This window comes from Ixodes scapularis, unplaced genomic scaffold, assembly GCF_016920785.2.
Source record: "Ixodes scapularis isolate PalLabHiFi unplaced genomic scaffold, ASM1692078v2 PGA_scaffold8__174_contigs__length_109621045, whole genome shotgun sequence".
NCBI classification, from domain to species: Eukaryota; Metazoa; Arthropoda; class Arachnida; order Ixodida; family Ixodidae; genus Ixodes; species Ixodes scapularis.
The window spans coordinates 70526069-70543294 of record NW_024609883.1 but is presented as its reverse complement, the minus strand read 5'-3'; the positions used below and the strand labels follow the sequence as shown (position 1 = coordinate 70543294).

The 17226-nt window shown below is 45.6% G+C and overlaps 1 pseudogene; it reads right to left on the bottom strand.

The window, feature by feature from the left end:
• Positions 1 to 17226, bottom strand: part of LOC121046310 — a 102411-nt pseudogene that overhangs the window by 71102 nt on the left and 14083 nt on the right.

The following is a 17226-nucleotide window of genomic DNA, read 5'->3' as shown; positions in this document are numbered from 1 at the left end:
ATCGCCACAAGCAAGACTGTGGAATAACTTTGTCGTTTTGAGCCGTCGTCACTTTTAACATCGCAATCTGTTACCGGAGTAAAGGTTTCGTACCTTCATATTAAAAAGCTATCTGCGTTCAGCGTTCCTCTGTTTGTGTTCTCGTGTGATAGACCCCGCGGGACTCTAAGTTCGGTTTCAATTGTGCCCTCTCAGCGTAACCGGCAACGACGGTAACTCAGAACCAGTTTCTTCGTGTAGCTGTGCACACTGTGCGTGTGTGTTCAAAGACGGTCTGCTAATATTACGGAACGACACACACAATACTCAGCGATTGATAAAACAATTATCGAAATTCAGCTCGGCCTACTGAAAATGAACCAATTGCGGCTTTTTTTTTTTTTTTTTTTTTTTTGTGCAAACGCAAAAAAAAAAGGGGGGGGGGGGGGTTCTGGCCGCGATTGCGTCTGTGGCGCGATCATCAGGCTAGTAAACAATACATTGATTAAAAACGACTAAGGCAATGCTTGCTGCCCATCGGCTGCCACCCATGATGTGCACGAGAAATGCCTCTACCAGGAGTGATACCACGGCGCCACTGTCTCGTCGCAGTGCTCCCATATAGTATACACAAACCCAAATGGCGTTCTGGAGCCTCGCCACCGGAATGATCAGGAGAAGCGATCCGAGCATCCATGCTGCGCAGCAGAGCGCCGGGTCGGTTCCCACGCGAGCGGCCAGGAGGTAGACTATCAGCGGCATGATGAGGACGCCGACCACTTGCGTGGAAATGTGTGTGATGCTCATGGACAGCTGCATGCAGTCGACACCGAGGACAGAGACCAGGTAGCCAGACGGGTTGGCGCATCGGCTCGTCTGGGAGAGCCGGGTGATCTGCGCACGTGGACCGTAAGGTCGCATTCACAACGCTCATGTGTCGTACGGACAAAATAGCACGGCGTTCGCTGCAAACACGATGACAGGATTGTCTGCGGAGACGCCTGAAGTACGTTCCAAGCGTTTCATATTCATGTAAGAATAATACATATCTGCAGACAGTTCTTCATTGACTCATGTGACAGGACCGTCATTTACGAGGAAGAAACAAGACTCAGACAGTGCCCCCAGACTGTCTTTCTGTACGCTGTATTAAAGGCGTGAGCGGGGCTTTAGACATTAGCGCCCGTACACTGCGGTGCCCGGAACACGTCTTGGACTAGTTCCTGTACCGCCCACGCATCCAAGGCGGTTTCGATTTGAAATGTTGTCACAGGAGCCGGGCGTGTCACACTGCCGGACAGGTCGCAACCCCGGTGGTCGGTCGTAAACAGGCTGACGATAAAAAAAAAAAGAAAAGGTAAGGGGACCCGAGGGTCACTGTCGGTGCAGCGTCCCATCTCCCACGCCTGTTTTAGTTTCCGCCGACTATGGGACTGCAAGTTAAGCAGCAGTAGAGCAGGCGCCTGCCGCCTCCAACTCTGTGTGCAACCGCCAGGATCGTGGCAGGCAGCAGCCTGACACTTTTATGACGTCATCGGGCGAAAATTGAGGGGCGATCCTCGAGGCCGCGGTAGACCCACTAGTCCGAGACTATAGCACCAAGGCGCCATAATTTTTATATACCACACGCACCCGGCCCCATGATTATATCCACCCCTGCTGCATTTAGCAAAGACAATGCATTCCTCTCGTTGCTCCTAAGTATCTGGTCTTTCTTGTATAAAACTCTAGCCATATACATATTCCGTGTAGAAACTATAGACACTGAAAAGAAAAAAATAATTTTATTACTAAACTATATCTTTCACTCTTGTTGAGACACGCTTACTGTACCTGGTAGTCATGGCTCAGGGAGCCGGTATTGATCGCTTCTAAATTTAGTTCCGGTTGTTTCACTCGCGGTATTATTCGGGAGTCTGCAAACGTACCTTTCTGAATATCGCCGCCTGCAACATGCTGCGAACGCGAAGTCCCAACAAAAAAACCAAGTGGAGCTGTTGGCAGGCCATGAAGGATTCAGCAGCCGTGGTGGCCACGAATAACAACGATAATTGGCCCCGCTCCGCGTCACAGCTGGTGGCGGTAAGGCTTCTGAAAAACAAACCGGCAAGTGTCGTTAGGTCGACTTTGCCTAAAAGAAAGATTCTTTGATTAGGTAGGCGCAATTGAATTCAGCTTTTATTTAAAACAAATATGCTTATCGCTTGTATTGCTCAAAATTTGTAACACCGCCGGAATCTGCAACACCGCTGTCTAGTATTAAACTACGCGTTATAAGCGAAAATTCGCGAAATTAGCAACATTGGTGCCTCCATTTTGATACAACTGCAGGTTTTTTATGTTTTGTTTTTTATTCTCATCCTGGAAACTTCTAGACACTTGAAATAAGAAACTGTGAAATACATATCAGAATTCATCGAAGCAGGTTCTTTATGCGAATCTCTTCGTGTTACCCCCCATAGATGATTTTAGGCTAGACCAAGCGGCTCAAAAGTTTCCAGTTTTAATGCTTTGGATGATAGCTCACAAATTCACAAATTTTATTGTCATCGAGCGTTCGAATCAAACAAAAAAACTTACCACCGTAAACAGTATGAGCGCGAACGTCGGAGCCTATGACGACAAAGTGAAGAGGGGAAAGGGGGATGCAAGACGGTGCGGTTACTCCAATGTGTCACCCTCGTAGCTTCCATCTCCAGTCTATACTTTTATCAGCCTTGAGATAGCTCAGCACGTATCGAAGGCCAGGCGCTCCAGCTTTCCCGCTCATACTGTTCACGACAGTGCCCATAAAGGTATTTTATTATTCCTCATTTAGCCCCGAGTTACGTTCGTGATTTGAGATTTCTCGAAGGGCGATAACCGACATTGCCCTATATCTTAAAAGCGTGACCGATCAAGAATCGAATGACGACAGTATGTAAGGATACGAAATTGCAAAGGCTATGAGAGGCACCTAAAAGTTTCAAGGCTAAGCAGGCGTGAAAACTGATAAATAGGCACATTCACGTTTGCTCACGCCGCTAAAGAAATAGGTGGCTAAAGGCCGGGTGCACCAACGACGCTTACCTTAACCCAAAGCGGCTGTTTCCTAAGCCGGCTCAACGTCCAAAACAGAGCTCGGCTAATTTCCGTTTGCACCAACATTAATTCGGGTTTACAGTCGGGCCTGCAGCCAATCGCTGGCTTTGCGTGGGGAGTGTAGGGACAAACAGAGCGAAGCTAGGGAACGCTCAGAGGGACAAATACGATTGGCGGAGAGCCATCATGTGATGTAAACAAACGCTTTTTCCCTAGTGGACGGTGTCGGTGACTGTTTTTCGCTGGGTTTCTTTGGTGAGTAGCGAATTAAACATTCCCGAATTTTCTCCTGTTTGAGTTAACCTTTCACAAAGACCGTTCAGAACCCTTCCTGGCTGGTCTGAGGCCCTCGAAACAGCGATTGCCCTACGACCAAAAGCCCACCCGTATATATAAAGGCAGGCCCGCTGGCGGCGGCCCCCTCGTTTCTAGGGATTTGTGAGGTGGAGGCGAGAAGGGCCCTTGGCGTTGAGTGCAAATCCACGTTGAGTGCAAATCCAGCTTGCCTATGCTTTTTTATTGTGAGAACTGTAGCCGCAAGTGCCTCATACTGACAAATGTGGCGGCCGTGGCCGCGGTTGCTTGCGTGGACGACTGCCTGGTTGTCACAGTGCACCGTGGTTGGCCGAGAGGCGAGCAGGGGATCGAGAAGGACTGCTAAGAGTTCCCGGTGGCAGACGGGGGTGAGTGAGGCGTAACGACGGCTAGGTTGCCTGCCGGAAGGCACAGTCCGAACCCCGTATTACCTGAATCGGCGTAAACGTCGTGACCATGGATGACAATGGACAAGAGTTCTTTCTGGGGCAACGTGGTGTAGGTAGTGGCAAACAAGCGTGTCCAGGCAAGATGAGGCGGCTTGCCGGTAGCTGCTGTCAGATATACTGGGCGAAGGGCATGGCACTGGGCGATAAATAAGGAAAAAATAAAAGCACTAAAGTCCAGCTAACCGCTGATAAGTCTTCTGGTTCTGGGAGGTTTAGAGGACGCGGAGAGCTCGCAAAAAGTCGTGTTTGTGGGTAGGGGTCTGGCCGATGGTCGCTGAGTATGAACCGAGGACGAAGCCGAAAAACTTGATGGTAGTCTGCGTGGGGACCTGGGTATTTCTCTCGTTGATTTTTATCCCCTCTTGCTTTAGTTGCAGTTGAGGTGGGCGGGCCTCTGTTGCCTAATATGTATCGTCGGGATCAGCGAGAAGGAAGTTATTAAGGAGCACCAGGCTCGGTGCCCCCCAACTCGAGCCTCGCGGGTGATGGTAATAGCGAAACTCTGCATATAGAGGGGCGCTGGCCGCACGCCGAAAGGCAAGACGCGGTTGCGATAATAGCGGCCATCGAGCCTGAACGGAGTCCGGTGGCGGGCCGCCAAGGCAAGGCCGGACTGGTAGAAAATGTAGCGTAAGTCTAACTTTGTAAAGTAAGGGCTATGCGGGAGAAGGCACTGGTGCAGGGAAAAAGGTACGGGTGGTAAGCGGCAGCGGGGACTTGCGGTTACGATGTAAGGTGACTACAGTCGAGGGCGAAGCGGATTTTGGTGAGGTTCTTGGGGACCAACTGGATGGATGGGTTCGCAGGCCGTCTCTTCGATACCCCCTGCCTGGAGCATGGACGGACCGCGTCGCGAAGAACAGGTAGTTGGATCGACGGAGGGGGGCGCGCTTTGAAGGCGCCGTAGCACTTGGCGGAAAAGTTAAGCGCCGCTGGGTTAAACGGGGGTTATAGCCAAAGTATTTCGCGATTGTGTCTCAGATTACTACGGGGGGAGAGGTGGGGGGGGGGGGGGGGGGGACTCTCTCACCGGACAGTGGGGTGGCCCTGTTGAATAGATCGCGGAACTGTCGTCGTCGTCCTGTTCTAAGTTGTCGTCGGAGTGACGGTCGGCGGCATTTTGGTGAGCAGGATCCTGGCGTTCGAACCACCGCAGGATTCGCTCCGCTTCGAGCGCAAGGCGTCTTTTCGAAGTCGTTGCCAGAAGGGTCGCCGTCAGAGGAAGGCTCCGACGGCGGCCAAGAAATCGGGGCTGCACCGGGTCCGAGGGGTTGCTGCCAGAGGAAGGCTGAGGCGGGGACACACGGGATCCACGAGTGTTGTTGTCCGATGGGCTAGCCCGTCGGAACGGGGTATTGGTGGCGAGCTCGGGCACGCACATAAAGGTGGTAGGGAGAGAAGGCCAGTTTAACACATGGTTTGGGCGAGGTCTTCGGAGGAGATAACGTCCTGGAGATGGGCGAGGGTCGGGACACCATCAACGGGGGTGGTCACAGGTCAGGCATCGCCGACGAGAAGGTCGAGGGTGATGGGTATGCCATTTGGGGGAACGAGGTGGTCCAAGTGTTCACAGTATGCGATAAAGAAGCCGTTGGACTTTAGGGCTCTAAATTTCACCGAACGCTAGAAGGACGCTCTACTATAGACATCGCTGAAGGTTGAAAAAACATCTTCGAGAGTAAGTGTTAGGGAAGATGACTAGGAGAGTCAAGAGTTTGGCGTGAAACCAAACAGAACGGCTTTGTACCATCGTAGGACATCTGTTGCATCCCCAAACGAACTTGAGATTGACAATAGGTTGTTCGAAGGTAGCTATGCAGCCTGAGGAATTTTCGTTGGATGTGTTCTTCCGCAGTCGAAGATTACTTTCTTACTTTATAGTATACGTCCCAGTACGTCAATATCTTGAAAACTGGAACCATGGTGAGCGGTTTGAGGAGCCTTGGATCCCCAACTTGATAACTCGAACCCGAGTCGTTTGGTAAGCGTTTAATTGAGAGAATACACAAAACGTTCACCGGACTCTTTACTGTTACGTCTTTATATCCTTTACCGCAATCATGTCGAATAATCTTAATGAACTAAAATAATCTCCATTTACCTGAATGGTTTTATAATAACTCAGACAACTACCTGAGAGTTGGAAGCTAGGCTGTTGGGGTCCAGAAAATAAGTTATAACTAGGGCTCCGTGTTTTCGGATAAATCCGAAAAACTCCGAAATACACCCGCCGGTAAAGTTCTTGGCAATTCGGATTTATCCGATAAACTCCGAATTGTTGTGTGCCTGCCCATGCCACCCCCCCCCCCCCCCCCCCCAAAAAAACAAAACAAAACAATAAAAACAAGTTTTTTTTCTGTTTGTTTTTCTACATTTTCGGCAGCGCAAGCTCAATGATCCTGGGAAAATGACACCATAATTATCTTTCAAGCCTCGGACCGTTGTCAAAAGGGGGTCTTACGGCTTGTCTCGTCAAGCTAGGTTCAGGGGAACAGGTCATCGTACCATTCGTGTCACGACAAAAGCCACTCTTGTGGTTTCCAGTTTGTGCCATGAGATTTGGGATTTAGAGAAAGGAGAGAACATGTTTCTGGGGGTAACAGTGAAAGCTATGGACCATAGAGATTGTATAAAATAGGGAAGAGGGGCAGTTGAAACTTCTCTATTACATCCACCTCGAGCGGCAGCGGGATAGATTGATGGGATGACTACGGGCTTCCTTGCGGCTATCTCCGACAGTGTATTGATTTTAAGGTATCAACGTTTATCGAAGCCACATTGGTGTGCAACTTTTGTCGTGGGACAAATTAGTATTGCCAATGACACCTACGTCAAATTCAGCTGAAGAAATCTTAATTGATACAAGCGCGTTTTATTTTTTATCTGGCATAAATTTGCATCCGGTTATTATTTATTATTTTTAACAGGAAACACTGCGAAATTAATCTCGGAATTTTAAAGAATTGGGGATTTATGAAAAATAAACTCCGATAAACACTGAATTTCCGCTAAAAAATAAACTCCGAAAAACATCCTCCGAATTTCACGAAAAATAAACTCCGAAAACACGGAGCCCTAGTTATAACATGTAAGTTGTAGAAAAATACTGATATTTCAAAGTTTTAAGTCGTATTTTAGCTCATTGAACCCTGTTGTCTAGGTCAGTGAAGCACTGGGAATATGGACAATAGGTTATGTCAAAAGGTGACTAGAACAATTCAGGAGAAAGTACTTGTGGCTGGTCTTGCTGAGACATTTATAGGTGAATAATCTTCCTTTATGCAAAGCAGCATGTTGTGTCGGTTATCTTCATATCTGTCTTTCTCACTTCTTGTCTTTCCATTTGAATTACCAACTCGTTCAAGTTACCTTTTCATACAAACACATTTAATGAGAAAAAGTAAGCGGTTAAAGTACGGGCGAGCTGTGTATGGCAAGGGCAAGTTGGCTGGTTAGTGACCTTGTGGCTGTGTGTATATAACAAGGTGGGACTGAATAAATCTTTTAGCTGCGTTTGGGACGTCTCTTCCTTGTTTCTGTCCCTTCTACGTCTAAGTTTCTACTTAAGACGTCTCTTCTTCCTCGTTTCTGCCACCTTTACGTTTCAGTTTCTATTTCATACACCAGTCTCGGGTTAAGTTGCAACATGGTAAACAGATTTGTTGAAATAGAGAAAAGTGGTAAGCTGCGCAAGTTGGTACTGGTTGTACATAATGAGAAAAAAAAAAAAAACTGGCTCACTAACACGAGGACAGGGGCAGGTACGGAACACATCTTCCTCCTCGTGCTCATTTTTCTGTGCGTACACATAGTCGTTCCTGTCCGCGTTTTTTGCGCGGAACACATCGTCGTCCTTGCATTTCAGTTATTTATTTTTCATCATGTTCAACCAGTACCGATTCGCGCAGCTATTGCTTGTTTGCCTTCTGAGTTCAGTCCCTTTCCCCGTCCTCGTCGTTTTGTGCGCTATTATTTTTTTCATAAACTCAAAATCTGCACCTGTCTAGTGCATATATAAATCATTAAGGTTAATCCTTTTTATAGCTTATTGTATATAAACTTTACAAAAGCCGTTATTAAGAATTATAACTCTAGGCTTCCCTTGATGGTTCCTCCTATTGCAAACCCTTAAAGTAGTGAACTTCATGACCCACGCTATGGAAATTCTACGTATCAGGCTATTTTTCGTAATACTGGAGGTTTTCCTTACAACACGCTGCTTGGTAAAAATTACAGTGACCTGACACATTAAAGTCAAAATAAAGAAGCAACACACCCACAACACATTCTTGAACACAGTATTTTGTGTTACAGATAATGTTGAATGGCTTCGTTAATTTACTTTTCCATGTCTGTGGTTAGCTGTCTTTCTTAGGTTTGTTCATTTGGTCTCACCGCCAGCCGCCACCCGTGCACAAAGTGCAGCTCATATAAAATTGCTTTACTTAATTTATTTTTCCATGTCGTTGGTTAGCTGTATTTTTTAGTTTTGTTCACTAGGTTTCTACCGCCAGCAACCACCCTTGCACAAACTGCAACTGATATAAAAACACTCTACTTCTGTTATAAAAAAGGGGGATTCAAGCCCTGCCATTTAGACAAAGAAAAGCCCACATTCCTTAAAGTAAATGCATCTGGCTGTTTGCAACGACCAAATATCAGGAGCACCTATGCGCAGTGAGATATCACTTAGGGCAACTTTGACCATTCATATTGTCAGTATTCCATCTGGAATAGAAACGGCAGTGCACTTACGTCTGTCTTTTCAGAAAATTTTATATGATCTATTTCTTTATAAGTCATCTGCCTGTTTGCAACATATCAGGATTGCAACATTTTCATGTGTACATGATGTTTAAAAACTTCAATGATTACTTTCTTTTATTTTACGAATCACCTATCTGTCTAAAGATGTAAGTAAGAAAATTTAATGATGCAGTTTTATTTCTGTAAAATATTTCTCCTTATCCCCTTTCGCCGTAATCCACCAAGTTGTGTCGCCAGATTGAAAACTTTGTTTTATTAGTACAATACGCTAGGACCAATGACTGATTACGACATGGGAATGACGGCCTGTCCGTGATAGCCCTGGGAACTCCAGTTCGCTTTGAGGGCAAGTTGGATCACCAGATAGAACTCCCTGTTGCAATAGCACCGTCTATAAGGCCAATAGTTGACTATGCTTTGGGGACAACGACCTTTTCTTGGTAGTTATCAGCATTTCAGTGCCGTCCGAAGCTAAATTGGTTCAACAGATAGAAAAGTCTGTAGAAATAGCAATGTCGGTATTCAATGACTGTCTACTATTTGGGTACGACGGCCATTCCGTGATAGTTCCCAGCACTTCAGAGTTGTCTGGGGACAAGTTAGGTCACCGAATAAAAAAGTGATACAATAGGACCGCCTAAGAGTAATAGTTGACTACGATCTGAGGACCACGATGATCCCGTGGTTGTCCCCAGCACTTCGGTGCCCTTTGGAAGTACCGCAATGGCCTGCGGAGGTTTCTCAGTATCTTCCAGACTCAGGTTACGAGACCGGTTCACGTATGTGCAGCCTCTACAGGCCCTTAACAGGCATACACTGATGTTTTTTTCACACTGTGGCTGTTGCAGCTGAGTATAGAATGATAAAAAATTCCAGAAATCACTGGCCAAAAATAATAACCTTGCTCACACACAAAAAAATACACACACACACACACTTTAAAAATGGCATCGCACAACCTAGCATCCTTGCTCTCTGCGGGGCAATAAATGTATAAACTATAAACTGAACAGAACAAAATAACAAACACTTAAATACGAGGGTGCTACAAAATTTTTCACTCTGGCTGTAAAATTTATTGTGATCAAAACTTTTCCAAACACAAGCCTGTCATGAGTCATTGCACAGGCAAAGTCTTGGCTGATTTGCAAATGATTTGTTACATCATCCATTGTAACTCGTCTATCCAACAGAATGAGTTCACGTGCACGCTCAATGTCGTCATCATTCGTGAACACGCATAGCCGTCGAATCCTTCTGTATGGCTAAAATTCGTGCATAGTTCCTAAGACTTCGGTATCTATGGAAACACACTTCTTTGCGAAAATAAATTACTTCATACTGTCCACAAAGTTTTCAATAAATATCGGCACCAGACACTCCGACCACGAAAACAATGACACCTCCACTTGCACAAATTACACATGGGTACACTTCTTTTTTCACGCCCTCAGTCACAGCGTGACTGAGGGCGTCACAAGTAAACTGACTTAACACATTTAAACCTGTACAGAAGTTATTGGAGAGACAGCAACTTTGTATAAAAAGCGCTGACAAGACAGTGGGATCAGCAGAAGTTTTAAGATAACGGAAGTGTGAATAATTTTTAATCTCTCTCTTATGAAATCAATTCCCTTAGCATCTGTATTCTGGCTCCAACCACAGGTATTTCTGGTTTTGTTGTTTTCACTAGCCAATTTTATTAATAAAATACATGTAGTGTATACATCAAGACATTGCTTGCTTGGTCTTAGTGTTATATTAGATATGTGATGCATATTTGCATAAATTAAAACTGATCTATGTTTACTTTAATATGAATATGAAAGTCAAATTCAAACGGGTTGTTTAATCTTCAGAGAGTTGTTAGTTTGTCAGCTATGAAATCAGAAGGTTTGTATCTCTGCTGCAGAGGGAAAACTTGCCTACATCACGACTGCTAACTTAGGGTCTTTAAGAGGCATTCTTCTAATCTGACATTGTTATTTATACGTACTAGATCGGTCTATTCGGTACTGTTAGCTCATGGAATGGCGAATAATTACTTTTAGGTTAGTCGGTTCAAAAAGTGAGCTGTTATAGGCTCCGCGTTCCTTCCTTGTTTTAGAGAGTCAATATTGTTGCGCAAAGTTGTCACATGTGGTAAAGTTTTAAGTCTTTGTGACAGATGCGTGTCTAGTTCCTTTGATTATTTTATGTTATTCTAATTCCTATGCTTGACTGTTGAGGATTTTGTTTTATATGCATTTGCTAGATCTGTATTTTAGCGAATAATTACCTGCTGTCCGTTAGGCCTCTATATTGTATGTCGTTTCCTTTCGTTTATCTCACCTGTTATATCTCTAATCTCAATCCTGAAGACCAACACTGGAATCATCATCTAGGCTTAAGTTATTTATGACCTACACACTTTCCTAAAATAAATCTTTCAGATTCCCAAATCAGATATCATGTAAGCACATTTCATGTTTTAGAGCGCAGCCCTTAGGCGCCCGTTTCCGGCTTGAGCGGCGTCGGCGTAACCGCGCGGTGCATTATAGAAGCGCCCCATAATGCAACGCGCGGGACCGTCGTGGCGTCACTAATCTCCTGGTGACGTCACTCGTGACGTCACCAAGGTCACTGGTGACGTCACGAGGGCGACGTTTCGGCATCCTGCCGAAACGTCACCATGACGAAACGTCACCGCGCTGCATTATGGGACTTTTCACATAATGCACCTCGGTGACGCACGCGTTGCATTATGTACTTTAAGCTCCCCAGTATGAACCTAATTTTCACTTTTATAGCATTCACAGATTTCCCATTTACAACAAACTGATATATTCGCTTGATGGTTCCTGTCTACTGGATTCAAAATAGGAAGAAAACGCCTATGGTATTTCTAAAATTACATTTTCTAAGTGATTAGGAAATGAATAGTAGCTAGAAGAGGTGTAAAATACTAACAACTGTTAGCTTATGGACAAGCAGAACACAAGAAAGAGTTGAAACACACAAAAAAAAAGAAGAAAAAAAAAGGGTAAGCACTGACAATGTTTACATTCTAGTGCTCTATCGCTGTTACCTTCCGTTTTTCATTTGAAGTTTCTATCTACTTGGACACACATATCAATGGGCAGAATAGGCAGCTGTCTAGTACAGCAGAATTTGGGATTGGTGGTGAAATGTGGTGAATGAGTCGAGGAAAGTTAGTGATTCATACAAATGAACTTCTAAATCGAAGAAACACGGACTCAGAGAAAAAGCAGAGAACGAAGGAGACGCTGACCAATGACAACTAAAAATATTGATGGCGACTACATGCCCTCAAGTAACAATTCGTCGACGTCATCCTGACTGATTTGTTTTGTATTCCCCTGCCCAGCTGTAGGGTACTTCACCATCAAACGGTCCTCTTTCTGCTTGAAACGGGTCAAAAATGACCCGCTCCCAATCAAGTCTGAAGTTCTGCACTTGTCGTCATTCGACGGCATCATAAACAGTAGCAACTTTGGCCTCATACGAGTTGTTATGGAAGTGGCCATTTGTGACCCTCTAAAACGTTTCCTAGAACAGGGGTGCGAAAATCCGTGCGCCTGTACGTTTATATGACCGTAGGGGGAGGCGGGAGGCTGCACCTTCAAAGCGTATCATATGGCGTCAAAATGCTAAGTCCTCCTCTGCTACGTCCTATCTGCTAAAATGAGACAAATAGCCCAGCTTGCGCTTCTGGTCTAGCAGTTACAAAACGATTCAGGAACCACACTAAATCTTTGTGTTGTTATATTTATGGGAACCCTTTTTGGGTCAGAACCAGTGACGCCAGTGCAAGTAAGGTACCGCACTGCTTGCAGAAATTAAATGTAGAAGAGTATGTCTGTAGTATCGGCCCCCTAACACATGAGTACATAAAAATGATCTCCCACACAAGTACACGCGAAATAAATAAAATACATAAAGCTAAAGTTCAATCTGTATAAAGCAGAGCATCCACTTGTCGACCAGAAAACTTGTGAAACGATTATGTTGATTACGATGCCCAACCAGCATCTTGAATATCAACCTGGGAGTTTTTGGGCTCGTTGAAAACACAGTTCATGAGAATGGCCTTAGTGCCACTTTTTTTTTTTCCAATCTCGGTACGTTTTTACTGTGTTCAACTACCACCAGCTCGCTTGCGCCCAAACTTTCTGTCTAATGTTCGATTGGCAAAGCTGGAGAAACACGCCAATGTCTTACCAGCTCCAAATTAACTGGGAATTCGGTTTCGACCAGTTCATACACCATGTTATAAAGAACTGCTGTGGCCCCAATTCCAGAAGGTTCAGCTCTTGGGCTGAACTTGAAATCAGGAAAACAGCATTTCTGCACATCCTACTGCCTTCCAAGTTGTGGATATGATTGTGTCAAACATCATTTTAAGTATAGATAATTGAAGGGCATTGTTGCCGGGATGTAGAAAAAAAATCTCTAATTGGGTGTGATGGTCACTGCATGCAGCGGTTCGAGGGGGGTCTGAAAATACTATCATAAAGATGAAAATATCATCCATGTCTCACCTTTTTTCGGCAATTGTATCAGGCGCCAAAACTAGCTTCATGAATAATGATAATAATATCGGGAGAAGGGGAGCAATGGGGACAAAAGACGAACAAAAATCACCAAACACAGCTAGGGGACTGGTGCGCGACTGAAAAATCCGTCTGGTCCTGGTATCGAACCAGGAAATTTTCTATTTTCAGTGGAACGCCCTATCGACTAAGCTAACCACGAGTTAGACGTCGGCAGAGCGAACCGGTTTTATCAGCTGCCAGAACGGCCTGCATTTTGAGGTTATGATGATACTGCAAATTACTGCAAAGGGGCAAGCAATCTGGGCAAAAATAGCGACACTAATTGCTGGAGGAAAGAAACAAGAGAGACGAAGGTCAAACAGAAACCTGCAAACATAGCTAGGTGACTGGTTCGCGACCGAAAAGTTGGTAGGGCGCTCCAGTGGAAATGGAGAGGTCCCTGGTTTGATACCAGGGGCAGATGGATTTCTTCGGTCGAGCCCCAGTGAGCTAGCCGTGTTAGAAGATTTGTGTTTGTCCTTCGTTCGCTTGTTTACATTCTCCGGGAATTATTATCGTCATTCTTGTCCAACTGGCTTGCATGTTTGCATTAATTTGCATTATCACCTTAGCGGCATGATGTCGTGTGAACAAGCTAAAAAACCCTATCTCCCAGGAAAATATAATTTTCCCGAGACCTGATCGCTTTCAACATCTGCTTTGAAAACCCATTTGTTGAAAACAATGCTGCCACCCACTGACCAGGCCACCATGCCAGAATGCTTTGATTGAAATGTTGGCGGCTGTTGCGTATGGCCCGCGGCAGGGTTAAACGCCATTATGAGTGCGCCCCCCCCCCCCCCCCCCCCCCCCCGGACCATTTTCTGCAATGTCTGCACCTGGCCGTTTGTTTTCGCCGAGCGCCTCTCACGGGTTCAGGTCATCCGACTCAGCGAGCCTGGCGTCATCGTCGCTTCGGAAGCACGCCGGCCCAGCGAACGAACCAGACGGGCGCCGTAATATAACATTTGAGCGACGTAAACAACGGCTAAGGTTTCACGACCGAACCACCAGGGCACGATCCGGGGCGATGAAATCATCCGGACGCCTTCATTCAACGCGTAGACACGAAGGGCCGAAAGTCAGCACGTCACGTCTCGGCCCCGGACGGTGTTTTGACCAGCTGCGTGAATTCCAACGAGCCGGTGTTTTGGTGAGACTCTCGGCGCCGTCTAGACCGACAGTGAAGTGTTTACGGCGGCTGAGTGTGCGTAACAATGGAATGTGGGGCGGGATTTGAACGGGACACCTTTCTGTGATTGGCCGACCAACCGCCGATGTGGGGGTCCCTACCTAGGGACCTAGGGAGAACCACGTGTTTAAAATGAGCGAACTTCGACCAGCAAATCCTTCTCTGTTCTTGAACCAACTGTTCATTATGTAAATAAACAGTGTACTTTTCGATAGAGAGCGCGGCTCATCGTTGTTCCCGCTAAGCTCTAGCCCGGTGCCTGGCTCGAGTCGACCCTCCACCACCACGGACACCGCTCGGTCCCAACACGGCCCAACATTTTCCGCAGAAAGATGGACTAGTAGCCGCTCTACCGGAATTGAGCTTGCCATGCTCTACTGTTTGTGACTGCATTGAAATGCGTGTCTAGTCAACCGCGCAAATGACACCTTGTAATGCCTTGATTGTGTCAATCCTTTTGATAATAGATCTAAGTAGTCTCTGTTTTAGTTATGGGAAAAGAAAGTAACTACCCATATCTCAAAACGATACCACGTCTGGATCCCTTGATGATTGCACACTGTCAATTTAACACCCATATGTCTGTTTATTTGATTATTTCTAATAGAGAACAACCTGTAGCTCGTTCGTGAGTGATAACAGGAAGATTTAAGTTCTCTAAGCGTATTTTTGTTGTCTATCTGGTTGAACAAATAGACGGCTTCGGGGTTTGAAGTGCATAAACTCTCACTAGTTCATCGCATTGTGTCAACGAGAAAGGTCGTTTCTTCGCACCACCCGCCGTAGCCTGCAGTGTTGCAGTGCTGAACGGATCTCGCATCGTAGTTGCTATGATTTGTCATCGCAACCAAGGAAAGGTATAAAGCCCAATATCTCTAGAAGGTGAGATCCACCAGAAAAGTTACGATTGTCTAACGACACAATTTTTCGAAGCCATTATTGTATTCGTGAGGCACTAAAACTTCGCTGAAGGTTGTCCCGAAGCTCTAAGAAGGAAAAACATGACATTTTTTACGGTTTTATTTTTCAAACGAGTCCTTCACTATAACCTGATATGAACGGCAGGTGGGTTCAAAATGAGCTGATAGTCCAGATCATACACTGCTGCTATTCAGATGACCGATCGGAATGAAGGATATGCGTTAAAAGCGAAAATAAACCAGGTTGTAGGTAGCAAAACGTTACTGATATGCGCAAATAAATACACATCATTACTAGCGCTGAAAAAAACAAAACCAACGGGAAGACTGACGTGAGCCGTACAGTTGTGTTCCTTCTCCGGTTAGGGCTAGAGCACACAGAGTAGAGAGCTACTTTGAAAACAGAGGTTGATAAACACTTCACATTACAATCTATTGTAACCTTTCACTATCAACGGTAATTTTGTCGAGACGTTAACATTGTTGTTGCCTTTATGCTCTTTTTGCAACAAGATCTGTTCACCATGTATGCGGCAGCAGGTCCGTCACGATGTTTCAAATCCTTTGTTAAAAAACACAAAAAGCTAAACGCCTAATTTAGACATTGATTTTAGGTGTGGCTTAGAACCAGGTGTAGCCATAAGCGACTTTGGTGCAGGAGAACGAAAACAAAACTCAGCTTTGGTTTCGGGCTAAGCTCCGATTGGTGCTAAGCGGTGTTGGTGCAACCGGCCCTAAAATATGTTACTGATTCCTTCAACCCCTCGGCGCCACTGTCAGGGTGCCACTTTGCAACCTGAATCTAACATATCCTACTTAGATTTGTAGAAGTGAATTGAGAGCGGCGTATTTGATTAGCTTGACCCATCTCGCGAACTATAGATCACGCGGTCACTGCAGTCTACAGAGCATGGTGATTGAACGTACGCAACGGGATGGCTTTCCTCGCAAAATCGATCTCGTGCAAAAACGCAGACTGCGCCATGACCGTCATTACAGCGTCTCTCTTTTCCAGTCTCTAGGCGCAGCATTTATTTCTAAAGTTTGGAGCTTTTATATTATACCAAGTCTGAGTAGATTACAGGAATGAGCTCTTGGTGTTCTGTGGGATAATAATGACGAGTGGTGATTGTGGCAAATTTGCCCTATTCCTCGTCTGCCCTGAACTTGCTCGCGAAAGCAGAGGCAAGGCCTCGCGTATTTCGAATAAAGAAATCGAACAAAAAGGCCCTGACTTCGCTCAAAATACCGTTATGTGTAGGTTCATACAACCAGATGTTGGTAAGGTTCCGTGGGCGTTTGATGTCTTAGCTGTAGATGAGAAATATAACCAGTGGAGTCTTTAACGTGCGCCACGCAGTACTGGTTCACGACTGCACGCCGGTACGATTCTCCTCCAGATCGAAAAGGACAGGGGTGGGGATTGAGCCCAGAATCCTTGGATTCTGCAGTGCGAGCTTTCACTACACATTCTCCGAGCTGGCGTATGTTAGCCTCTGATCCCCCTTATTCGTTCAAAGCAAAAAAAAAAAAAAAAAAAAAAAGTACTAAGAAAAACGTTTGGAAATGGATCTTTCTAAACTTTTTACTCACTCGAGCACGGGGACTCTGGCTATCAGACAAGCGTAGTAGCCAAACGTAGACACGAGTGCCCAGAAGCAATCAAGCCAGACGACACGGCAGATTGCGGCTAGAAGGTCACGCTTCTGCACAGAACTCCTGCAAAGGTTTACACAAATTAAAAAAAAAGGCCTGCACTTACTTTCTTGTGACTCTAAATGTCTAACGGTTTCTTTGCTGATGGCTACTGACACCTCATAATCACAGACATAATAGGATTATTTGCGCAAGTCATTACCAACTTTTTCATCCTCACCCGGCCCATAGTCCGCACACGAAACAATCCTCCTACACAAAAAGATTTGAAA